Source organism: Pinus tabuliformis, chromosome 4_2, assembly GCF_031772625.1.
Source record: "Pinus tabuliformis cultivar Carrire ecotype Pingquan chromosome 4_2, CPIR1, whole genome shotgun sequence".
NCBI classification, from domain to species: domain Eukaryota; kingdom Viridiplantae; phylum Streptophyta; class Pinopsida; order Pinales; family Pinaceae; genus Pinus; species Pinus tabuliformis.
In genome coordinates this window covers 540,093,562-540,105,049 of record NC_142304.1, presented here as the reverse complement: position 1 = coordinate 540,105,049, position 11,488 = coordinate 540,093,562, and positions in this window count along the sequence as shown.

Sequence of the window (11,488 nt, the reverse complement as noted above, 5' to 3'; positions counted from 1 at the left end):
TTTGGGAATGAGTATGGATAGTTTTGGTGGTGGAAGTGGAAGATGTTTTCGTTTGAGATGTTTAGGACGATGAAGATGATGAGGAAGATGAAGATGGTGGAGATGGAGGAGACTTTCCTCCATTACCCTTTGAATCCTTCTTATCATCTTTTTTTATCTCCTGAGATTCCTTCTCAATGTGGAGGCTTAGAACTCTCTCCAGCCATTCTAGTGGTGCTCTCTTCATAAAGGACTCTAACCATATTAGTCAAGTCATATAAAGCTTTCTTGAATGCTTCCTCTTCTGAACGATCTTCAGTCTCTCTTGCTCCTGACATGATGGCTGTGGATTCAGGGTCAATTTCTGGTACTGCTTGTACCTCTTCAATCTTAGTTGAAGGCAAAACTTGAGGTGTTTCAAGTGTAGTTGGAATTGGAACTTTGGGTGGAGATTGTGGCCTTGTGGCTCTCCTTCTTTTGGGCATTACCTCAGGAGTTGCAACCAATAGTTTCCCTTCTCCTCTCTTCAATTTTAATCTTGTAAGCATCACAATTTTGCAACCATTAAAATCCTACTTGCACAAAACTCAAGAAATCAATCAAATTAACCTTTGCTCTGATACCAACTTGATCTGTTATTGAATGTTAGTTTTGCTGTGCTAATTTCAAATACAAAATTATTAAGAAATGCTTGTCCATTTCTTCCTGTGCATAGGTTTCCTTAGGTTGTTTGTGAATGTAAACAGGTAAATTTTATCAAGTTTAATGTGACATTCATGAGAAAAATAGCATAAAACATAGGTGCTGAAAAATAGCAATAAAAAGTATAGAAAACCATCAATTGAACATTTAACACAGTGTTTTGATGAAGGAGTTCACCCCTCCTGGGCTACATATCCTTGGTCCAGCTTCTACGGTTTGGGCCTCTGTATTAGCTCAATATGGAAAAAAAATGTTGTTTACAAAGCTATACTACTCCTCATACCTATTCCAATGTGTTCAGAATGTCGAAATTAACTAGGAACACCTTTTCCTGAGCTCAATTTGGTCGAAAAATGCTCCAGTTATGACTCAAATTGTCTTTCCCTAGAAAAGCTCCTCTAAAACTAGAGGAACTCTAGTTAAGCCCACTAAATCTGCAAAACCTCCAAATTTTGTGGTATCACAAAAAGAGTCGCCGATTTAAACTCAAGTTTAATTAAAGTTAATATGGGGATTAATTATGGTAAGCATGATTAACTAAAGGTTAACGCACTAATCGCGGTTTGTTAACCGTTACCTCGACGGTTTGGAGGAACTAGACACATGGTGGATTTAATGTTAACGATCATGGTTTATCACATTCTCTGCCATTTGGATAAACCGCAACATTTTCTATCAGAGTGTTCACATGTATGCAGTGAATGTTATGTGTTGTTCACCGATTGTGTTAACCATAACATTCCGTCAGAGCATTCACATATATGGCACTAACCGTGAGGGTTAAGGTTTGTTGGAGCTTCCGGATGTTAACATTTAATTTCACCATTGGCGTGTTTACATGTGGAGTGCTAACCCATGGGTTAGCCCTCCTAACCGCCAACTCCATACGTATTAAACTTTAAATATATGTGGAATGATACATAGGTTAAGAAACAATGGTAGCAAAGTTGGTTATGTGCTGTGGAATGTGTAGAGGAGGTCATGGGATCGAACCCTGGTGCCTCCATAAAAAATTTCTTAAAGCCCCAGCTAGTCCTTTGGTGAGGGACACATGGTGGCCTCCGGGCTTGCCACTTGTCCCCTCCTTATTTGACCTCCATTAACCAATACAAATGTGCCACGTCACCAACCTGTGAACCCAATAAAAATTTGACACTTGGAAAACTGTGATTGGATGTTGACAGAACTTTGATCTTGCACAATCACCTGCCACGTCAAAAGTATGGGCTGCTGACTATGCAGTGATTGTGCATTTTTTTTTAAATTTCCCTTGTTTGGCAAAGTGGATATAACTCAATAACTTCCTCATACAACCTTGGTTTTCAGTGAAACGAGTTGTGTTAGGATCATTTTGCTGAGATATACACGGTCGTTTAGGTTTCAATCCATTTTGAGAACTTTGATTTTTGAGCTAAATACTGAGTGCTTGATCAGATAGGGAGGGGGATTTTGTTCTTCCACATTCGATAATAAATTTTATTAACACAAAAAGAAATAAATCAAAAACAGGGTAATCTAAGCATAAAGGATTACCAAGAAACCGTGAACTGCAATATACACCTTAGAGATCCAAGGACTTAACGTGCGGGATGCAATATCCCCGAATGCTGTGTTCGATGTATCACAATATACAAGGCGAAAAATTTGGTTACCTATGGATGGATAGAAACCTATTGGGACTCCCAAAATATACTCAATGATACGTGGGAGTGCAACCTATAGTAGTGTGGTCTACTACATAACCATTCGATGAGAGTGTTCCTGTATACTTTACATGCATGGAGCACCAAAAATATACCCGAAGGTACGTGGAATATGATCCTATACACTCACATATGTGGAATGATATTTCACCCCTGGGATGCAACACTGAAAAACAAAGACAGCTCCTGCATTTAACAATGCTGGAACACGTATCTAGCCTAGACCTCTAGATGTTTGTGTTAATTTTACAAATTATCCTTAGGTTGATTCAATAAATTTTACTGTTTATCTTTGATTATGTTTTAGTTTTGGGGCTCACCACGAATGTCACCTGAATATCCTAAAATGCGAATATAGCATGAGAAAATAGAAATCTTTTCTCTTTCAGTGAAAATCTAGCTAAGGAAGGGAAGGAACAATTAAGATGCAACACACAATATGCAACAAACAAGATGAAAGATTGAATTTCCCTTTTCGATGCAACTATTCCTATGTTAATGCACATGCAAAACCCTAAATGCCAATGCAAAATTTTTCCTTTCACCACACCTAATTTTCAAAATGAAGAAAACTAAGATGCAAATGTTCAATTATGGATTCAATTACACTTTTCAAAATGAGGACTAGAACAACAATTCATCTAAGCGATCAACAATCAAGTAAAATTAGTTTGAAAGTGATCAAATGATAAGTAGAAAGAAAAATCAAAACTAATTCTTACTAAAGGAAAACAACACAAATGAAAACCAAATGGAGGCTTTAGAGAGACCATAAGACACCCGAGACTCAAGGAAGTTTAGTTGGAAGTAGGCTGACCAAAGAAAGGCTCAGGAAAGAAGGTAAAATTTGTGCAAAAACATGGACCAACATTGGTACAGAAGAGGCACCAATTCATTGCAATTATAGTACAGAGTGGGCCTAGGTGAGATGCAATGCTCTGTCAGAGGTACTAGGGGAGCGTTGGTCTTGGGAAAGAAGATTCCAGCACAAAAATTGCAAAAAAGGCTCAATGAAATCACTTCCTAGGTCTATTCTTGGTTGGATGATATAACAAAGGCTTGTCAAGGAGGTAATCAAACATAATGGACAAGGAAACCACCAAGTTAATACTTCATCCCCATTATGGTCACCAATTTTTTATACGAGATTTATGATTACAGACAAAAGAATCTAACCTAGGCTAGTGGCTAACCTAGAACAATAGAGAGACAAGGAACACATGCTTTTCCTTAAAGTAAACAGATAATGGAGTGAGGCCTATTTGGAATCCTTCACACACTTCACTCCTTCTTTAGCTTGGAAGCTCTAATTCCATCACTAAATACTAGAATTAGAACCTACACAGTTAAATAACACAAGCCAAGAAACTACGAGATCTATCTAGTATAATATAAATACTTCATTCAATAGATCAACATGGTATTGAAATATATGAAATAACAACATCACATATAGGAAAACAATGAATTCTTTGCATTAATATAAATGGAAGGAGATTACAACCATAAGTAGCAGTTGATATTGTAGAAGAGCTCCTCTAAGTTGTTGGCTTGTCCTTTCCATGTCAAAATATGCACCTTGAATCACCCTAAATACATGAGATAATAACCACTCACTGTAGCAGCATAAGGGCAGAATAACTCTCCAAAATCTAACCCCCAACCACATAGAAGGTTGTGAATATATAGAAAAGTAGGGTAAGTTGGGAGTTCTTATCCAATTACCAATATAGGGTTTGACATCCACCTCTGATGGAGGGATAGGATAAAAGGATAAGTGGTGAAAAATCAAAAGTAGGGTAGGATAGGATATGAATGTTTTTTCAAAGGTAAGTAGTTAGAACAAATTCTGGAAACTACTAGAAGGGGAAGCTTTGGGAATCCCGATCATTCTCCTGAATTATCTAGAACTAGTGTAGGTGAAAAGGGGAGCAACCTGTTGGTGACCAACGTGGGCCACAATGGAGAAACCTATTGGTGATCGTACCCCAATAGGCATACAAGGAACATTGGTCCTAAAACCAGCTCAAATGATGCAATTTAGGGTTGAAATTCTGGGGGATGAAGGGAACATGCTTAGGGCTTTGTGAAAGATGGTGACAAAGGGGAATAGGATGTTGATTGATCCCATTAGGAGGCTCACTGATTAGATGTGACAAAATGTCTTATAACAAAGAGAGCGCAGGTAAATCATATTTTAGTGTGAGTTCATATGGGACAAATCTACAAGAGTGGATCTTGGATGTAGGGAAGCATGATGACAGGTACTAGTAGCTGAAGAAGAGATAGGAACAACAAGGTGAAGGTGATAGGGATGAGAAGTATCACCTCATGGAATATGTCTTGGTGAGATTTAGGAATGGGATTTATGGGATAAGAGTGACCTCAAGAAGCTTATCTTGAGGGAGTTTCATGTTAAGACATATTTAGGTCACTTGGGATACTAGAAGAATTTAACAATAGTTAAGAAGTTCTATCATTGGCCAAATTTGAAGAAAGAAGTGGTAGAGTTTGTTGTGAGATGTTTCGACTATCAGGAGGTGAAATCCGAGTGTAAGCACCCAACTGGTATATTGTAGCCTATTCCAATTCTAGAATGGAAATGGGAGGTCATTTCCATGGACTTCATTATAGGATTTTTGAGGACATCGAAGAAACATGATTCCATGATGGTTGTGGTTGACATGTTAAGCAAGGTATCTCACTTCATTGTAGTGAAGTCTACTAATTCAACTAGTGAGGTAGCTCAAAAATTCCTTAGGAAGATAATGAGATTGGATGGTGTTCCTAAGAATATTATATCAAACAGAGATTCAAAGTTCACTTCCAAGTTTTGGAAGGAGTTATTTGTAGGTTTGGAGATAAAGTTAGCCTTCAATACAACTTATCATCCACAAACATATGGATAGATAGAGAGGGTTAACAAGATTCTTGAGGACATGTTGAGGATGTATTCCATGCATCAAAAAATGAAGTGGGAGGAGTATCTTCCACTGGTGGAGTTTGCATATAAAAATGGTTATCATGAGTCATTGAGGATGAGTCCATTTGAGGTTATTTATGGGTGAAGTTGTAATACTCCTATCAATTGGAGTGATCCTGTGAACATGGTGTTGATTGGACTAGATATGTTGGTTGAGATGGAGTAGGATAGACAAACATAAGAGTTATGCAGACCAACATAGAGCATTCAAGGAGTTTCAAGTTGGGAAGCATGTGTACTAGTGCATCAATCCCAAGAGGAGATCCTTGAGGATTGGATCATGTGCCAAGCTAACACCTCAGTATTGTGGGCCTTTTGAGATCCTTGAGAGGATTAGACTAGTGGCTTACAAACTTAAACTATCGCCAACAATGAAATTGCATGATGTTTTCCATGTTTCATTGCTTAAGAGACATGTGAGGGATGTTTATCATGTGATTGATTGGTATATATTGCAGGTGGAACTAGAGGGAGTATGACAACTAGAGGCATAGTTCATTTTTCAGCAAAAAAACTCATGCTATGGAACCGAGCAATCAAGCAACTTGAAGTGTAGCAGAACCACTTTGGGCCCCATGAAGCTACATGGGAGATGGTTAATTAGATGTTGGATATGAATCCTTCCTTATTTTTTGGTTGAAAATATGTGTTTGTCTTATGTGTTTTAGTTTATATTTATATATACATATGTGTATTATAAATATTGCAATGAGCTGTGTTATAAAGCTCCAATAGAAGTATGTTGTAAATACTTCATCAAGTTGTGTTATAAAGATCCAATAAGTAGTATGGTGTTTATGGTTTCAACAATTTGGTATGACGTAAATGTTGCATCAAGTTGTGTTTTAAAGATACATGGGTAACATGTGTTGCTAGTTATAAGCATCATTGAACATCGAGGATGGTGTTCCCCCAAGGGGGAGGGGTTTATAACAACCTCTGATTAATTTTCCATGTAAATAAAATAAGACCAATGCCATGGGACACATATTCCAAGTTGAATGGTGGGAAAAAAATTATAGTTGGCATCACTTGTGATTAATTAATGGTAATGGAAATTGGAAAAGGTGTTGGTAAATGCAAAGAGGGAATAAATGACATTTAATTATGAAAATAAAGAAAAATAGGAGAAACGTAAGGTGAAGAGACACAAATTTGCATGAAAGGGAAATTAGAGGGAAAATGAAGGAAAATGAAGAAAAAAAGGGAGACATCAATGATAAAAATTGATTAGAGTAAAAATTCACAACTTTTGGCTTAGCTTTTGGTCCTTACAACCTTTTGACAATTTTGAGTTGAGAACACTCTCATTCTCTCATACTCTTGCACACTTAGAGAATTATTGGTGCATCCTTGGAGAATTTTAGTATTCACTTAGATTGGAGAAAGAAAGAAAAGGAAAGTAAGGGAGTGCAATGAGATAGATGGATCAACAAGTACACCATGATTAATTTGTTGGTAATAGGTTGCATGTGTGACTTCCTTACTGATTTTTGGATGTGTGGTATATGCATGTGATTATTTGGTTATTTTCTATCATTGGCATGGAGATTTGTCTAGATTGACTATGGTTTCAGCCTTGACTTTCCTTTTCCTAAATAACCATGGTGTTTTATGTTTCCCACTTGTTTTTCTGATTGGTTCTTTGGTTCCCTATGGTTGAGGATCAGAAAAACACTTTGGAGCCCTAAAAAAACTTTGGTTGAGTTACTAGTTCCTGGAGCCTGCAAGTTGGGACAAACGATCTGGAGCTGCAAGTTGGGACTAATTCTCTAGAGCCATGAATTAGTTGTGGGTTGAGTTACTAGTTCCTAGGGCCCTAGATAACTTGGGTAGAGACCGATCTAGTTTATGTTAGTGAGTTTTGAACCATATAGGTGTTATCACTATTGTTGAGGGTTGAGGTGGTTTGGCCTCTGGAATACCTGATTGGTTTTGTTTTGGTTTAACCCTTACGATCCCACATTCATACTTAGAATATGGTGTGGCGGTGATTTGCTAAAAGAGATGTTTGGTTCAGCTCAATATATGGTCGAGTGGTACATGGAAGTCCCTAACTTGATTGGCTTTTGCATATGTTAATATGAGCTATTTTCCTATTGTGATCTATGAGCACTTGTACTGGTTATTATAGTGATCTTATGGTTGCTTTGTCATAGTTTTTATTCTAGATATATGTTGTTTATATACATAGTTATATGATGTGCTCTGGATAAGGATATCTTTCATGATTTGATAAGTTATTTTATGGTTGATGAATACATGGGATAACAAGCATTGTTGTAGCTAGCTAGAGAGGTCATCTATCCTTCTTGATGATTTTTAGATGAAGTTTATAAGGTTATGATCAGATATGCATTCATGACCTATAGCTTATATGTTTGTCATATGTTAGAAAAAATTCCTATCCTGCATTAGGCAAGTTTATGTCAATATCTTGCTTAAGTTTTGATTGTTTAGCACCGTTATCATTTTTGATATGATTTTGGAAAGTTATAGGTAGTTCCGGGCTATCATCTGGAGGCTTACCTAAAAAAGTGGCATAGATCGCATGACCAAATGCACTAAACCAAGGAAATTGGTGATAACCACATGCAGGTAAACTTGTAAGTGCAGTTATAGCCTCCCAACCACATGCATGTATTCTTGTGGGTTTGTTTGGAGGGTAAACTATGTGAAAAAGTGTTCCAGCTTAGGGATTGATCACTTGGGGTGGTTTGCAGGCTCCTAAGTGGTCTGTAGTCCCCATGGGATGTCCGTTTGTTATTGGTTTGTAGGACCCACTTCCATAACTAAAACTTGGAGGTCGGGTCATATCATAGTGACACTCAGCTCATGTTTACCTTGAAGAGCTTGTAAAAGTGGGTAAATGTGGGAGGGGTGGTCACAATTGCTACTCCATTCATTATTCTTTCTCTAAAAGAAGCCCCAGAGGGACCCCCACATATTATTGTATTCAAAATTATAGATGAATATTTATAAATATTATATTCTTTGACGAGGGAAGAGTCAAGAAGTATCTTCCCTTCGTATTGCAAAACTTGGTAGGCAATGAGAAAACCCAATTTTTCTACAACAACCTATTTTAGGGAGTATAGAAAGGTATATATATTAACCTAAAAGGTAGAAGAATTTCCATTGTGATTTCTAATAAATATGTGGAAAGGGTTTGATCTATTCAGCGAAAGTTGGGGCAGAGGGAATTCACCATATGGAGTCGGTGAAACATTGAGGACTGGCTACATACAATGTTTAATCCCTAGAGGCACAAGGGCCAACGAGACATATAATGGTTCTTGAATAAAAAATTGCAAAGATATGAAAATAATTTAAAGATTGAGTGAAGACAGGATATCAAATAGTGGGATCCATCGCTCTTCCACCAACTAGAATTTCCTGCCATTTGTTCCATCGAAATTCCCATGGGATTTATGGGAGACACCTTTAGATGTTGAGCTAACCCACAATAGAACATCGATTACAAAATCAACTGTCCTTCCGATAATGTTCTCCTTTGGGGCTTTGTAGGGAGCATATAACCGTTCCAACAAAAAGGTAAATGAAAATGTGCCTAGTATGTTGAAAATGGCATACAAGGGCATAGCTTGGCCAAAGGTAGAGATTCCAAAAGAATTAGCGTTGAGTCCAACTACAGTGCCCACATCTAAAGTAGCTTCGAATCATATAGAAACCCTAGAAACACATGCCATCAACTAGTCCATTTTGATTTTGTAGTCACATTGTGATTTAGTTGTTCAATGATTGTAATGCAATTTAAAAGATGTTTTGAAATCTTTGACCAAAATTAAATTAAAATAACCTTGTTGTTATCTATTATCATGACTAACTAAAAAATAATGTTATTATAATGTTAAACAAGCCATCCCAAAATAAATACAATATGATAAAAAATTATGTAGACCATATATTAAAATACAAGCCTATGCATGGCTTCTTCCATTGCTTGAACTTCATATTTAAGATTCCTGATGCACATGTCCTCTTCTTATTTTTGCTCCCAACAAATGTAATTTCCTTACAATAATCCCACATTCAAGCTTGGAGTGATTATTCCCCATCTAGCTTTCCCCATGAGTCTCCAAATATCTATATAATTTTGGTTCACGAGAAGAGGAAGGTGCCACTTGAAACTTTTTACCAAAATTAAACAATTCCATAGCTAGAGAAACAATTAAATCCACCTTCAAATCCAATTCCAAGAGTTTGATTTTCTACACTTGCATACAATTGAATTTTGAATTCAATTCCTTTAGCAATTTCAATTGAATTTTTTACTCCATCAAATATCTATCCATTTTTTGAATTTCTACTATCGATTTGTCCCCCTAATAATGATGTTAGAAATGTCATTGGTACATTGAAGTCACCAAAATATTTTGTTCTTTTGCAACACCATGCTTGCACTACTTAACATCATTCCTAACTTTAATTAATTCAAACCAAACACAACTATGTCCATTCTCCATATGTAGTTGATAATAAGAGGTTTAGGTCACATTCCAACTAGAATTCTCAAGAAAAGGAAATAATTCATATAACACACTCTAAATAAAGTTGTTATCACAAGATGCTAAACTCATATTTCCACTATGAAAGGAGTTTGAGGCACCCTCAAAAGTAAATAGTACAAATAACACTGATATTCCATATATTACCATGAACAATGTTGGTATTATGAGTAGCAGAATAAAACACACAAAAAATCACACAAGAACAACAAAATACTCTAAAGAATCACATTGTATTAATTATAATAATAATACATAACAATCTCACATTACAACAATATAATACATGAGGCCTTATACTATAAAATTGAGGCACCCATAACAAATTTCCAGTTTGGATAGTTGGTTCAACCATCTCCATAACTATCTCCACAATGTCTCCACAAATATCTTAGTTGATTCTTCGTGATCTCCATCCCTAACTTCTCTCATTATCCTCATTTTTGGTCATACTATACTTTTATAGTAAGTCTACTTTTATTTTTAATAATTTCATTATATTATCATCATATCATAAGTATGAATTATTCCTTCAAACCATGAGACATATGGATTATAGTTCCAAGATCCTATCGCTCAAATTCCTTGGGGATGAGGAGGAGAAGAATATAGAGGTCAGGTAAGTAGTGTTACATAAGCCATTTCCTTGATTATATTGCATGAAAATGCCATTGAAGGGGGCTTTCATTTCAAAGATTAAATGAAATTGAAGTTCACAAGAATGTAGAGTAAAAAGGGATTTCAAATTTTTTTCTTCATGATCCTTCATGTAAAGATATTCCTACATTAGTTAAAAGGTATATAAAAATATTTCTAATTTATAATACTTGGAATAATTCAAGTGTAATAAAGTCCTTATCCTTTTCTCTTATGTGGAATACATGTCTTGGTATTTGTGATACAACATTTTGAGTTGAAGGATATTGATTGTTATTGATGAATCTATGACTACAATTGCTTACCTCACCCCATGCTCCTTAAGGATCCAAAGACCTTTGTAAACAAAAAATGCCGATACCTCATTATTTGTGATAGTTCCTAATTCAAATGAAAAATTGTATTTCATATTTTCTCTAAGATTATAAAGCATCCTCCCACACTTGCCATCCTATATTTTCCTAAGTTGACCAAACAAAAAGTTAGATATGTTTCTTTTATTCTATTTGGTCCCTATAATATTAGTGTATCCCCTATATTATTATTGTTGTGCCCTTATATTATTATTGTGTTAGAAAATTATATATTATGGAGCAATGGAACACATAAAATATTGCAGAAATATAAACACAGAAAGCGCATAAAACAAGAGAGACACAAATATACGTGGTTCACCCAGTTTGGGCTACGTCCACCCCGAACAGCGAGTCCTTCCTTTCTATTATCCAGCAAAATGAAGAGACACAACCTACAGCAGATCCGCTGTAATATCCTCTGTTTTCTCTCACAGTCTCACCTCTCTATTTCCCGCTCACAGAATACACATCTATCACACAGCCTCAAATACAATCCCCTCATACAAAGAGAGGGGTTTCCTTCTAGGGCAAAAACCCTAAACTAAACATAAGTTCTACCGTCAGATCATCCGCCTAATG